Here is a 16391-nt window from a genome sequence, read left to right on the forward strand (position 1 = left end):
GGATTCGCCGTTGACCACAAAAATTTTTGTAGATTTGTACCCATGGTATTACATGCCATCGAGCATTCACAAAATTTTGATTCATGGGGCAGACATTATCAATAAAGCATTACTTCCAACAGAAAAGCTCTCAGGGGAAGCACTCGAGAATAAAAATAAAGATTTTAAGAGCTACATGCAAAACATTATAACAAAGATGTATCGTAAATATACAATGGAAGATATATTCAATATTTGTTTTTTGTCGTCGATCCCCTAATATACTCTATTTCAGAAAAGAGCTCGAATAAATTTAAGGCAAATTCGACAAAGAAGTACTTAAACTATTGCCAAACCCAGAAGCAAATTTTGATCAAGGCTTCGACATCTCAGACCAAGATGAAGAGTTCGACTCAAGTTTCAGCGATTAACATAAAGTTATCGACTTGGATTTTTTTGATTTAGATGACATTTATTTAAGTTTATTGCAATTACTTATTACTACATAAAAAAATATGCTTTTCTTCACAATAATATGTTTTCTCTAATGAATTTTTTTTTAACTTTGATATAACCTTTCTTAATTTAAATTTATTTAGCTCAATAAAATTTTAAAAAGTGGTGAAATAATAATAAATGTTTACAAATAATATATTTATTTTTATGTAAAAGCGTTAGTTGGTGAGTAGAGCTAGAAAAATTAATTATTTATTCCAATCGTGACTTTATATCAGTTAGGCTGATGATATATCACACTGTGAGGCGTGGGGATTGTTATGACAAATTTTGCGGTTAGAGTTCGATATATCAACCAAACTTTCGATTTAAACTTTATTTTTTAAGAAACTGTTCCCCATGTTCTTTTATGTTTTTTAAAAACAAAATTTCTTAACCAATATTCCACACCATGTTCCATGAACGTTTTTGATTTTCCTCTAGAAGCAGTACATTTAAAGTAGTTGGTCGTTACAGCAATAACGGTTGAATAGACCCGCAGTTCGATGGATAATGCCAGTTTTTTTTGTTAGTGAACGCTCAGACATTTTGCTTGGATCGTTTGCCCTTGAATAATATTGGCCTTTTGACGACGTAGTGTGGTAATAGCGTTCTTCGCCACCGCACCGAGATCCTGAATACAAGTCCCGTGCAAAGCAACATCAAAAATTTAGAAATAAGTTTTTCCAATTAGAAAACAGCAGGCTCTCCCCTCGGTAGTGATTTGGAAAACACTCCGAAGCATTTTTGCCATGAAAAGCTTCTCAGTGAAAAATTGCCCGTTCGGGGAATTGGAAAAGAAGCTCGGTTCAAATTTCTACGAAGGTATATGGCGCCTTGCATTTTATGAGAGCTACGGTGCAGGTACCCCTCTTACTACATAACGAAGCTGTCTACATAATATGATTACAGAGAGCCGAAACAAGTACTGGTACGACGAGAAGTGCAGCGTCACCTCAGAAAAAGAGAGGGTCATCATACATACGGGCTAAGCAAGGCCACCTGTGCACTGGCATTATCGTGAAGCGAAGAGGGAAGTTACTGTTAGGTTAGGTTGAACTGGCCGGTCCATGAGGACTTCACATAGACTGAATGAGTCCGTAGTGTTACCAGAAGTTCGTTTTAATGGCCAAACTGAAAAACCCTATCAAAAACTAGGACCTATGTTATAAAAAAACTCCGTCCTTTTGGCAAATACTAGAAGCTTCCTAGGACTTAAGCCACTTTCTGCTTCTATATCTGACAGCTGTATTACTCCTAATAGATAGAGTCTTAGCCTGGCAAGCGCAGGGCACGACCACAGAACGTGCTCGATAGTTTCCTCCTCCAACCCGCACTTCCTACATCTGCTATCACTGACCAAGCCTAATTTAAAGGCATGTGACGCCAGAAGGCAGTGTCCAGTCAGAATACCCGTCATGAGTCTACAGCCCTCTCTTTTTAAAGATAGAAGCAACTTTGTTGTTAGTCTAAGGTTGCAACACCTACACATAATCTTCTACACTTTACAGCCTCGCGCTTGAACCCACGCCTTTCCCGCTTGTTCCATCATGTGCACCTCTCGCCTTCGCTTAATGTCGTTAACTGTTAGTTTGAAGAAAACTAACACAGATGGACAAAGATTTCTTGGATTTTCGAATTTTTTCGTAACCGCTTTCGAGATTGGTTTGCGCAGTTTAAGTTTCAAAAATCAAAGAAGTTTTTTCTTAAAATATAGCAAATACAAAAACAGAGTTTAACTAACGAAATTATATAAATTACCACTCGTCTTATTTTGTTCGCTGATGTACGAAGTAATCATTAATCGTCTCTTCCTAATAATTTACACATCTACAGATAACATTAAAAGTGTGTTCAGCATCAGAGTAGGGCTGACTTTTGGAAACCAAGTTATTGAGACTGAAAACACTTGTAAAGATGGGGCACACTCAAGTCAATTCTGAGTTGTAGAAATATCGACCACCATGGAGAATAGTACAAATTTTTGTACATCTGTACGGCATAAAATTGACCATTTTGTGTCTGCACTAAATAGTAAGTTATCGTGAAATTCACGCAATTTCTCTTCTAACTTTATCCATTATTATATTTCAGTGGTGCACTCGGGAGCTTTGTCGAGCTTCGGAAAACTATTCAGCGTTTACCTACATATTGTGTGATCCCAGCTATAGAGATTCAGAAAAGTCCCGCTACATAAGCAGTTTTTCATGTAGATGTGTTCAACGCCATCATATACATGATGAGAAGATTTCACGTATTTTTATGGAGAACGGCAGATTGAGCGACAACACTGGCACCATCTGACATGAAAAAGTAGACAATTTCAAACTTTTGTTGCAGGCAAAGCATAATAAGAAGAATTCGATATTTGCTTTGGCAAAGGGTGCTTTCAGACTTTGCAAGTGAAATTATTTTTCACACTTGTTGGTACTTTTCTAACATTTGCACAGTTCAAACAAGTAATAGGGCACAAAATATGTTAACAAGTATATTTTTTGTATAGTGAGAATGTTTATAAGAGTGCTTCGCAAAATTTTGTATTTGAATGGGTAAGGCGAAATTAACTTCAATTGCCAAGTCTGAAGTTTTTTAAAAGGTTTTATTTAGATTGACTTGACAGGCAGGCCGCACGGCCGCATGCACGGCCGCTGGGAACGCATTTTGTAATTGAAATTTAAGCAACTTCCCGATAAGCTACAAGCTTGAAACTTGGAATATAGTTCAGAACCCGACGACAATGCAATAATAAGAAAAAAAGTCGTCGCTAGGTGGCGGAAGGATCGAGATATTCACAAAAATTATATTTGTGGTCCGATTTTGCCCATATTTGGAACACATAATACATAGATACATGAATAGAAAGCGACCTATGATGCCCGATTTGGCTCATATTTGGAACAGATATTACATACGGTCCGGTATAAGTGACATCTAACTATTTTGGAGTTGGAGGAGGGACAAGCATACGTGGCGTAGAGTCGAGTAAAGTCTTTGGAAGGATTATGTATTGAGGACTTAGGTTGTAACAAATAGTTAGGAAAAAGTCCTTGTAATAATGAGTCACTAAATGAACTAAATAGAATGAGAAATAATAGGCAATTAAATAAACTTGAAAATAAAATAACTAAAAAAAATTTTTTAAGTTAAACGGTTTTATTGAAAATAATACTTACATGAAGTAATAGTAATACTAAAAGCTAGAAAATAATTAGGTAGGTTCTAGGTACACTCCTCCTCAAATCTAGGGCGTTGATCAGACAATTAAATAAAAGCGTTGAACGCGTCAAATTTCTATTGATAGTCATATATAAGACCAACTGAACTTTAATCAGGTTATGCTATGCGTCACATTTTTAGAAATTTCACGCTCCCAACGCTTTTATTTAATTGTCTGACCAACGCCCTATATTGATGAGGAGTGTGATGGCTAGTACCTAGGACCTACCTAATTATTTTCTAGCTTTTAGTATTACTATTACTTCATGTAAGTATTGTTTTCAAAAAAACCGTTTAACTTAAAAATTTTTTTTAAATTATTTTATTTATATTTACAAACGCAACATCTTGCGTGATTGTGGCGATGTTACTGGCATGCATAAAATGGTGATGAACGCATTTATATGAAAAACTACATTGCGGCTCGTCCATAAAGCAAGCAGTCAATCAGTTTTAGCTTGGACTTAAAGCAGTAAACATCTCATGCGTGAATCTGTGCTCACACATTCTCAAGTTAAACACATGCTACCACAAAACAAGTTGGGTTTGTACTCAAATCTCTGCCGGCGTTGTGCATCACTGTTTTAGTTTCTGTTTGCTGCTTAACGTACACACTAATTGATATTTTAACATTTAAGGAAGAGACTGTCTTCGGCTGTGTCGATGCCTTCATACCTTTCATGAATGGGGCTCTACAATAATCCTATCCCATTCGTAATCTCCAAAAAAACAGCTGTATAAGATAAGAAATATATAGTGAACAGATGTACATACCTAAACGATTTTTAAGATAAATATAAAATAAAAAATAGGTATGTACTTGTGTGGCGATGCAAAGCTTCACGTTTTTTGTGGTCTGCATGTAAAAACTATGACTACGAATTACGTATTTCAACAATATATGACGTAAACGTAAGTATTTGATGAAATTTGAAGCTTCTAGCCGCAAACAAAGGGGCAAAAATGACAGTTTATATGGGGTATTCAATATATATACCGCCGATCTCTATGATTTTTTCAGACAACAACATATGCTATATTCGTAAGCATTCGTTGAAATTTGAAGCATCTAGCTCTTAAAATAGGGCAGTAATTACGAAAAGTTATTTCGGTATACTTAACGATTCGCAAAAATCCTCTTTTTCTGAAAAATCGGTTGTATGGAGGATATATGCTATAGTGGTCCGATCCGGCCGGTTCCGACAAATGTCCAATCGGACACCTAAATATACCCGCTCACTAAATTTTATCAAGATATCTCAAAAATTGAGGGACTAGTTTGCATACAAACAGACAGGCGGACAGACGGACATGGCTAAATCAACTCAGCTCTTCATCCTGATTATTTCGGTATACTTAATGGTGGGTCTATCTATTTTCCTTTAAGGACTTACAATTTTGAGATTCGTGCCAAAGTTAATATACCATTTCATTTTCATGAAAGGTATAATAAAAATAGCTTACCGTAAACTCGAAAACGTGCCAAGTGTGCGAAAGCAGCTTTACGAAATCTGAAAAAGAGAAGGAAAATAATTAGAAACATATTAGTATATACATATGTATATGTTTATTTAGGGACAAATTTGTATAAGCAAGCTTTTTAGTAAGTTTTTGTGAAAATAATCATCGTTTTTTTTCAAACGGAAAAATGCTTTGGCGTTAATGGTAGTAATTTTAAGTGTTAAACCCCACTTCTGACCAAATATACAAACATCAATTGAAGTGAGCACATACCAAGATATGTTGCAAGGAAAATAACCCAGAAAAGCTCTAATTGTACGAATTAGCTACCAACACTGCTCGTGTGAAATAGTAATTAATTTTTTTTAGAAAACTAAATATAAAAATTAGCTGAAGATTTAGTGAGTGTTGGAAAACTGAAGCCACGAAATGGGTTGTGCATGTCAGGAATGAAACAAAACGAAAATTGGGGGGTATATGGTTGGGTAAATGAATTACAAAACTCACTTGCTGAGAGTATGGGCGAGCGATTGTGTGCAAGTGAAGGAATTAATGAATGACCTTCGATATTAAAAAATATTTCAAATACTGCATGAAGGCTGTCAATTTCGTGTAAAATTTTTCCAAGCAAAACGCAATCAAAATTTGACATTAATTGTAATTTCTAAACATATACCCCGTAAGAGAAAGATCTAAGTTTGTGTTACTAAATTACTAATGAAAGAGATAATAGTAAAATAAATAAGATCCGCACAATTTGAAACACTAACTTCAAGGCATTCTTAAGATTCGAGCTAAAGGCGAGAACAATAACTTTTACGATAGTTATTGTTTTTTTTCTTTCTAAATTTGAAAAAATGTGTTTTAGTTTTGGAATAGAAAATTTTGCAGACAACCTGCCATAACTGCGCAGATAGATCCATTTAGAAGGTTGCTAAGCCTTCATCATAAGTACGCTTTAGGCAGCAAATTTAGAAAAATGAAAAAAAAAAAAAACAATAATTATTATAAAAATTATTGTTCTGGCTTGGAGCTCGAAACGAATCTTCATACCCTATCAATAGGCCGATAAAAAACAACAATTGTTGAAATACTACCTTTATAAAAATAACCCACAAAGAAACATAATATAGTTTCACGTTTATACTTTCTAAATTAAGGGAGAAATGGCCAAAAATCTTTCTATCTGAACGATCGGTTGTATGGGATATAACTATATATAGCTCCGATCAAAGTGATTTTTTCAGAATATCTTCTATGATATATTAGAATATATATCACCGAGTTTCACGTTTATACTTTCTAAATTGCGGCAGGAATGACCAAAATCGTCTTATCTGAACGATCGGTTGTATGGGATATATATGTTATAGTGGTCCGATCCTACCGACAAATGTCTAATATAATACAAAAATACTGACTAGTTTGCGTTCAAACAGACAGACGGACGGACGGACAGACGGAAATGGCTATATCAACTCAGTTCGACGCCCTGATTAATTCGGTATACTTAATGGTGAGTCTATCTTCTATATTTCTCAACGTTACAAACATCGGACCAAAGTTTATATACCATTTCATGTTCATGGAAGGTATAAAAATTCGTAGGTACTTTGTGTGAGGATGCAAAGTTTGATGTTTTTTGTGGTGTGCATGTAAAAAATATGACTACAAATCACTTATTTCAACAATATATGACGTAAGCGTAAGTATTTGGTGAAATTTGAAACTTCTAGCTGTTAAAATGGGGCAGTAATTACGCAAAGCTTCTTATCTGAACAATTGGTTGTGGGGGATATATGCTATATATACGACCGATCTCATCGATTTTTTTTTTTTTTAATATGTGCAATATAGGAAAGCATATGGTGAAGTTTGGAGCTTCAATCTAATAAATTGAGGAAGATATGAAAAAAATCCGCTTATATGGGGGATATATGCTATAGTGGTCTGATCCGGCCGGTTCCGACAAACACCTAATCGGACACCTAAATTGAGTGACCAGTTTGTATACAGACAGACAGACGGACAGACGGACATGGCTAAATCAGCCAAAACACCTATGAAAATAAACAAAAATAAGAAAAATTTTTTTATAGCAAACTCACTGTAATGTTTCTTGCAGTAGTTTTCAACACCAACCCTGCAGTTACTGGAAGCGCTTCGCATGGCAGGAACTGAGTTTTTGTACTACATTCATATGTATTTGGCTTAAAGATTTGTTGATGTACGGATGCTTAATGAATTGCGTTTCTCAGAAATTCTTGATTTATCGCACTTGCAACAGATTTATCAGAGCAGAAAGAAGCGACTGATGGTTGCGGCTGGTAGCTATTGGCAGAGCTACAAACCGAGCATGTATAAGGTAGCAACATAATGAACATACGGTATATAGTGTATAAGTATGTACATATATGTATTAGAGCTGGTCGATTTATCGATATCGAAAAAGTCGCATAGTCGGAAAATGCTCTACGGATTGTTATAAAGAATTTTGCTCATGGGATTAAAAAAAGTTTCGTGCTTCCCGCTTAGCCGATCATGGACAACTCTCGTCTTCTCTTAATCTCGCCCAATCTGATTGGGACGTCTGGTGGGCAAGCTTCGTGGAACGCGCCCTCTTAAGCTAGCCCATCCGCTTTTTCATTCCCATCTATTCACATATGCTATGGGGCCCAATAGCGATGTGGCTTCTCCATATTCCGATTCTTTCCAGGGATCGCTTGCACTATAACAAACTTTTAGATGTTGCCTTAATTGCTGCTTGGCCTTCAATGAAAAATTGGCGCGGCTGCTGTTTAAGCTATTTTCCTCCAGTGGTTATAGGCTTTAGTCACGGCTAGTACTTCCGCCTGAATGAATTAGAGAGGGTTTCGGGATAATTTTGAGATCATTATGAAGTGAATGTTGGTATCATTCCGGATGTAGTTAGAAATAACTAAGGGATTAGGTAAGCGACTATTTTCGGACAATTTTGGAATCATTTAGCAAGGTTTGAAAAAACTTATTTCTAATTACGAAAAACGATTGGGCTGTTATTATAATCCGATTGTTATCAGCATATTTTTGGATTGTTGTCGATTATATATCGGCTTGTTATCGTTAAAAATTCTTCTCGAGATGTTGTCGTTATACTATCGACGTTTTATCGGCTTGTTATCGAAAAGTTTTCGATTTGTTAACGAAAAAATCGATAAGTATCAAAAATTTCGTACTGTATCGAAAACATATCGAATACCTACCGAAAGTTCGATTTATCGAAAAGTTATCTATACAACATTCAAGGTTCGAATCGAGCTCAAGGCCAGAACAATAATTTTTTTTTAATGATAATTATTGTTATTTTTCAAAAAAAAAATTAGAAAAATTAAAAAATAACAATAATTATCATTAGAAAAAAAAATTATTGTTCTGGCCTTGAGCTCGATTCGAACCTTGAATGATTTATCAATAGGCCGATAAAAACAAAAACAATTGTTAATAAACCATGAGCACTTGGGAATGTCAAACAAAGTAATTGACAATAAACAAAAAATCCAGCATTATCAGTGATTTGCACCAGATGGCGCAACACTGAATAAATATAGTTGGTAAAAAGGAATAGAAGTAACAAATTTGCCACTCAAACAAACCACCGCTGTATAGCTAAATGGTTAGCGCAGCATGCCTAAAGCGTACTGATGATGAAGGCTTTCACCCTTCGAAATGGATCTATCTGCGCAGCTATGGCAGGTTTTCTGAAAAATTTTCTACTCACTATTCCAAAAACAAAATACAATTTTTCAAATTTATAAAAATTAAAAAATAACAATAATTATCATTAGAAAAAAAAAATTATTGTTCTGGCCTTGAGCTCGATTCGAACCTTGAATGATTTATCAATAGGCCGATAAAAACAAAAACAATTGTTATCTGTACAAGGAAAAAACTGTTTGCAACTTTTAACAGCGCTTTAATCTTATCCCAATACTGCATGAGAACTATTGAAGTTATATTTAGAGACACCGAAGATCCAGGGTTCAACTCCCGACAAGGCAACATCAAAATTTTAGAAACAACTTATTTCAATTGGAAAAAAGGGTTTTTAAGCAGCGTTGCCCCTCGGAAATGATTTGGCAAACAATCCGAGTGAATTTCTGCCATGAAAAGCTTCTCAGTGAAAACTCATCTGCCTTGCAGATGCCGTTCGCGGTCGGCCATCGGGTAGGTCATGCCAATTGTAGGAAAAATTAAAAGGCTCACGACGCGAATTGGAAGAGAAGCTCTTCTTAAAATCTCTTCCGAGGCTATCGCGCCTTGAATTTCTTTTTATTTTATTAACAGACATATCTCAGCAATTTTGGTCAAGCTGTAAAAAATCTGTAAGAGATGCAACGTTGGTGCTATGGAAAATATAGCTCCCTTTTCAAAGCATAACATTTCAAACTTACAGTTCAACACTCCATCAATAGTCCTTCCATATTTTTTTTTACCGCAGAAGTAAAAATTAGTAAAGCTTTAGCAACATGTTCATCAACACGAGAATTCCTAATGGCTTCTATAAAAATGTAAAAATTGTGGTAAAAGGAAAAATTATGGAATTTCAAAATATTAGTATGAATTGTTTCTCAGTTTATAAGGTCCAATATTTTTTAGGCACCGAAGCTTCAACACTTTTGGAATAGTTGCCGATGTAATATGGGACATATTAATTTCTTAATTTTCTTAGATAAAATGAAGCAGATCGCACTTTAATCATAGCACTACTTATGTAGCTTAGAGGCAAATTTGCTTCAGCACCCATATTTAAATTAATTTTGATGTCAATTTTTTGTGACTTTTTGATGTTGAAAATGTCCAATTTCATTTAACAAGACAAATAAAACCATGACAATTTGGCTAAATACGGCTTTCTTTTATACATTTATGCTCCCTTAATTGGAATGAAGTCATGGCCGTACAACTAGTTGCACCAGTCATTTCTTTGCTGCGAATTGGCAACACCCAGGGAATTTCAAATAGCGGGTTCCGATAAGAATACTTTTTAATTCGGAGCATCATCTATCATTCGCATACCGTGGCCTAGCCAGCGTAACCGCCAGCTGTGTTTTAAGTAGCTGGACTATGTTAATGTCTGCGTAAAGCTCGTACAGTTCATCATTGAATCTTTCGGCAAGCGCAAACGCGTAAAGGTCCGTAAATCTTTCGAAAAGCTTTTCTGTTGAGCACTCAATCATCATTAGATGTTTGTCTGTGTCCATATCTTTAGCCAGAACGGGTACGATAAAAGACTTGTAGAGTATAATTTTATTTTGCCGAGAGAGGACTTCACTTTTCAATTGGCTACTTAGTCCAAAGTAATACTTATTGACATAAATAGATATATACTTAATTGAGTACCCCGGCTAAAACTGTTTGCAGTTCGAGGTTAAACAGTCGCGACAAATGTATAAACATTTAAAAACTAGCCCAAATCAGTTAGGATAAATGGAAAGAGATATAATCAGGACATTGTTATGGATATTAATTTATTTCAAAACAAATTCAAAGAATTGTCTTGCTGCGCGAATATCAAAAAAAGTATATATGTACATTTTACAAATGTATACTTGCATATGAACTTATGCATATGTTGAATAATGTAAAAAATTAAACGAATGTACTCATAAGTTACGATTGATCATTCAGCAATATGTTCGAACTACTACACGTTGACCTGCTTTCCATGTGCCATTTATTATTTATTTAAATTATTTTTGAAATAAAATCTATGGTCACAAGCGATAATAACCTAAGTCGACTTAAGAGATATAGGTGTAACTATTACCAAAAGTTGAAATCATTTTTTTTATAGCTCCAAGAAAATGTATTATTAGAGGCAAAAATGCTTCACATAAATATAAGATTTTATTATCAAAATCGGCAGTAAGCCTTTGCTCTCTGCCTATTTCCTAAGTCGACTTGGGCTGTTCTCGCTTCTGACCACAGAAATATGTGCTCGCGATATGATGAAAAGTTATTAATAATAGTGAGAATATTTTCCTTCAAACAACCAGACATTTTTCATTGTAGAGCCCAGTATATATGTATGTGTAATTTTTTCTGTTACACTGGAAGTTATATAAATCTTAATATATAAAAAACACGTGTCACAACATTTTTGGCCGCGATGGACTCTTAAACTACTGAACCGATTTTGAATTTGTTTTGCACCCCGTGTGTAGTTTGATCTACCTTAAGAGATATATCTCAGTTTATAGTCGCAATATTATTTTATTGGAATTTTTTTTTATACGTAATAATAAAATGCTATGTATACGCAGTGGAACTCATATTTTCAGGTGGTGGGGATATGCCTCCCTGTAATTGCTTGGTGTTTAACTAAACAACCTGCTTATCAATAAAAAATATTATAGCGAATGATAACAAGTATAGCACATCACCAGGCCCGCCGAGTGGGGGTGGGGTTTCTGAGGGGGCCCGCGATTTAGAGGTACTATGACATTTTTTTTAAGTCAGGTGAATCTTTAGTTGTGTAGAGGTAATTTTCATCCCCTGTGTGACTAGGGTGTCGAGATATAGGCCAAAACGGCCTAGACAGTGTTTATACAATATGGATATCAAATGAAAGCTGTTGATGAGTGCTTTGGTACAGAGTAATATATTATCCAGAGACGGGTTGGGACTGGGATTAGAACTAAAACTGGGACTGAGACTCGGAGTGGGACTGGGACTGGGACTGGAATAAAATACATACCACTCTCTGGTACAGGCAATAAGTGATGCAGAAGAATGGGAAGAAATTGAGAGAAGAGAAAAGGGAGATGGAGATTGAGAAAGAGATAGAATGAGACGAAAATGGAGATAGATGAAGCGAAAAAGATGGAGGGAGGAGTGAATAAAAGGATTAGGAAAAAGTGAAGAGGGGGAGGGCAGAGTCAGATGGAAAAAGCTTATTAAAATGTATGCCGATAGGCCAAATTTAGGGCAGGACAACGTCTGCCGGGTCTTCTAGTAAAGTTATAAGAAATAATAGACAAAGTGAATCCACAAATCATATGTCATCAATTGTCGCTAACTCATTTGCGTTACGTTGATAAACTCTTAGGTAATATTGAATTAATGACAATTTGTCGATAACTTCGATTATTAATTTACCTACGCGAAAGCTTTTCTGTAACAAATTTTATTTTATAAATTACTCAAAAAGTTGGAAATTTTTATACTAATGGGTTTGTATGTGTACCTGAATGTATATTATTATGTAAATTGAATACTTTGTGGTTATGTAATGTAAGTGCGTACTTGTACTCGTACCGCAATAAATGCAATTTGCTTTAATTGACATTGATGGTACTCGTTCAGTTTGTGGTACTTATTTTTTTTCAAGATTTATGAAAATGGAGTTCAGATATAATTTCAAGCTGTTTGTTTCAGTGATATTCAATATCTAAAGAGGTTTACTTATGTTATAGTGCCAAGCAAAATCTATTTGTTGTAGTATTTTTTTTGGATATAAAACTAAGTATTTTTTAAATTTATTTCATCAGCCTTTTGTTTCCACTAAGGTTACGTAGCCCGCATCATACCAAGTGGATAGCTCCCTATTTTATATGTTAAGTTTCGAGGTCTAAAGCCCATTAAATTTAGATTTCGTTAAAATACAGATTGATCTAACTCACGCGCTCTACCGAACGTTCATGCTAGCATCGAGGGTCCAACATGAAAACACCCTGAAGCCTTGTCGTCAATGCTGCGTAAAGAAGGCTGGCGAACTCTTGAAGATAATCTAGATCGTCCACAGCCATTTAAGAATACATAAAACCTGGTTTGTTCAATATAAATAAATACCCTCTTGGTAACAATCGGTCTAGCAGCATTATTACCTGCTGGATTTTCGATTGCTCCATGCTGTCAATTCTTCGAGAGGTGTTCGTTATCCCAGCTAAGCGATTACTAAATTTGGCTCCTAAGATTATACAAAAAACACGAATTCAACTGAATTTTTTTTAGAACTATTTATCTGAAGTTCGCTGAAGTATCTGAAGTATCGCTGTTGTTGGCTTAACAATGCCTCGCCTCATCCAATGGATGTGACCAGTCACAAATTTTTATGATTATATTAGATTGTGTTTACAGGGAGTCCGAAGAAACTTTTAGTTTCAACAGGGGTGGACTATAGCAAAGTTGGTGATACTCTTCAAAATACTCGCAAATGTCAGCTGCAGCAGAAAAAACGAGGTAACATTTTCTGAAACTTGGGTATGTCGCTTTTTCGCCACGTACATTTCTTTTTATTGCAAACCAACGTATACAATTTGGAAGTGCAACTATTTTCCCTGTGTACCCTTTGGTTCTAGCAGATATCTCATTCGAAAAGCGCTTTCTCATGCCCCGATTACCATAATCAATATCACGCTTTTCGATAGATATTTCTCAAGTCATTTAATCTGCAATGTTGGATATATTGCGAAAAATTATACCCCAAAGCCTGCAGAGTATGGCAATTAAAGAAAAAGTTTACGCTGAAGCCTATAATATATGGCATTATACACTTTCCGTAAGGCAGAGGTTGTGAAATTTCTCAAGGTCTTTGCTACGTATGTCAGGACGCGTCCTGCAATGGCATGCCAATGTTAAAAGGGCATAGAATGTGTATTTGTTGTGGTTTGTAGCCGCCGTGTTCAATGCAATCAGACTTAAAATGTATTTGCTTTTCGATTTTTCTGCATAAAATTAATTTAAAATTCGGACGCTGAAGGAAATGCTTTAGCTGGTGAGAAAATTTTTGATGACGACGAGTTTCAACTGTTACCTATCCAGAATCAACCTCGACATACATAAAGTATGTCCTGCTTGCAATGTGTCCCCACATGACACCAACCATTTCTCCAATTGCAATGTGGAACCAATGCTTCTAACACCTCTCTCACTATGATCCACCCCTGTTGAAACTGCAAGTTTCCTTGGACTCCCGTTAATTGATATTGATGACTATTTGTGGGTGGTCGCGCCTGTTGTAAGGGACAAAGTACTGCTACAACAACAACAAAAAGTTTCAAGTAACATCCCTCTGGAATGAGCATACTATCAAATATAATTTGTATTCAATAAAACGGCAGTTCGCACATCATCAACCCAGTTATGATAAAGCTATATTTAAATAAGACAAATATCCATTTTATTGTTTGCTTTGTTAAATAATCATTAGGACATTGATAGATTTCAATGTGGATTGATAAGATAGGATTATCAATTGTTTTTTAATGTATGTAAAATTGATCTATCTCATTGTAGGAGTAATTTGTATTTTTTTCCAAGATTGCTTACATCACCATAAATGCCTACAAAGTCATTATATCCCAAATAAAAGAAAAACATTAAAGCCTTTCTCACCTTTCTCTCCTTTCTTTTCTATGTACCAAGTACAATTAATGTTATAAATTATTTACTTGCAAAACTTTGTTTAGCTAAATTTATTGTTTCTGATTAATTTCCTGTCATTTGCGTGGCTATATATATTGTTCAGACTACATAAACCAGAAAAATGGCACAAATGCATACCCACACTAATAAAAAGAAACGAAAATAGTAATGGATGTAGTGAAGGGTAAAACTAACAAAAATTATTTGGAGCTGCCAAATTTATGGTTATATGGAAGTCAGATACAGCTCAGCATATCAGCACTAGCACTGAAAGAAATTACAACGATTCGCACAGAGGCTGTAAGATCAATAATAATAATATTGCAGCCATTTCAACAAAGCATTGAACTTGAGCTTGTTCAGTTTCGAAAAAAGGAAATAAAAAAATAGTCATTGATAATGAAAAAAGTTTGTTACAATAGCAGAGCGTGCATACTATCCATGACATGCAAGTGTTCATACATACTATTTAAAAATGATGGAAGTACAGAGTTATTGTTTATAAAAGCAATTTTTTTTATTGTAGCAGTAATGCAAAGACTAATTAATAATGGATTTCAAAATTTTCATAAGTTTTCCCCGAATATAATATGATGGCTGTTTCAAGTAACATGTATGTACTTATGATAACAGGAGTGGATCTAGAGAGGCATTAGGGGAGGGGAGTGGGTAGAAAACCATATGTGGGCAAAGAAACACATTGCTATAACCCGACCAAAAACAAACAACTATATCGTCCATGCTTCAAAAGATGAGAGGAATACCCACTTTATAGCCACAGCTGTATAAGAGCACTCGACGCCGATAATAATATTTAATGGGGAGAATTTGGGATAGTAAAAAAATAAGCTGTGTATTAGACTGGTTCCATTTATTAACCGATATCGCGCCGTCGATTTTTCGATAGGATTTGGGCTCAGGAAAAAAAAAGTTCCACTACGCATACCCAAAAAAATTATTTTCGAGCCTGCGATATTTCATTTTTTTGACTTTTTTTTCGACTTCGATTTTTAAGGTGTTTTCAGGACCTACTAAACAAAATCATTTTGACTGTAAAATTTTCATTTAGCGGAAATTTTTGGGTCGGACAGGGTATACATATTGTTCGTGCAATTGTAGTTATAGCTGAGAAATTTGATAGCTGATGGCCAACTAGTAGATTCTGGAAATGGAAGCGCCCAGAAGATGCGAACGAGGAAATCAGAGAGTGTAAAAGGCAGCAAATGTAGAGGCGTTGGTATTCAGTTTTGATTAAGACGCTATCTGGCGAGCAGTAGCAGTATTATTTATTGTGAAGTACTTTAATAAAGACCATTTTTCCATTATTCAATATTGGAGTTATTTATTCAACAGTTTAGAGATTTGAACTTAGTAGAAGATTGCAAATAAGGGGAGTTGCAAGTAAATCCGTTTCAATATGAACATATTTTTAGTAGCTCATGAAAAAACCTTAAAAATCAAAGTCGAAAAAAAGTTAAAAAAATTAAATTTCGCACGCTCGAAAACTATTTTTTTTGGGTATGCGTAGTGGAACTTTTTTTGCCTTAGCCCAAATTCTATCGAAAAATCGATGGCGCGTTATCGGCTAATTTTCGTCCATACAAATCGACCCATCCTACTATATATACACTGCGTTGAGATAGAAAACAACGAGGGAAGTGTGTGGCGTCTTTCCAAAAAGAAGGAAGGGGACGCAGATAGATGTGAATATGAGCAACTAAGCAACAGAATAGCGCCCAATTTCACGAACGAATTCGGGGAAAGCGGTACGGTTTTAGACCGGCGGTGAATTACCATAGAAACGGGTGACACGTGTCTAGAGTGTGCTTGGATTA

At 35.3% G+C, this 16391-nt stretch overlaps 1 protein-coding gene across 1 annotated transcript in view; it reads right to left on the reverse strand.

Annotated features, from left to right (window-relative positions):
• Positions 1-16391, reverse strand: part of LOC137245626 (mucin-2) — a 119881-nt gene that overhangs the window by 39209 nt on the left and 64281 nt on the right. Inside the window, exon 2 of the mRNA XM_067776591.1 lies at positions 5155-5201. The gene's annotated coding sequence lies outside the window, so the exon portion shown is untranslated. The remainder of the gene's footprint in view (positions 1-5154; positions 5202-16391) is intronic.

This window comes from Eurosta solidaginis, chromosome 3, assembly GCF_040869045.1.
Source record: "Eurosta solidaginis isolate ZX-2024a chromosome 3, ASM4086904v1, whole genome shotgun sequence".
NCBI lineage: Eukaryota > Metazoa > Arthropoda > Insecta > Diptera > Tephritidae > Eurosta > Eurosta solidaginis.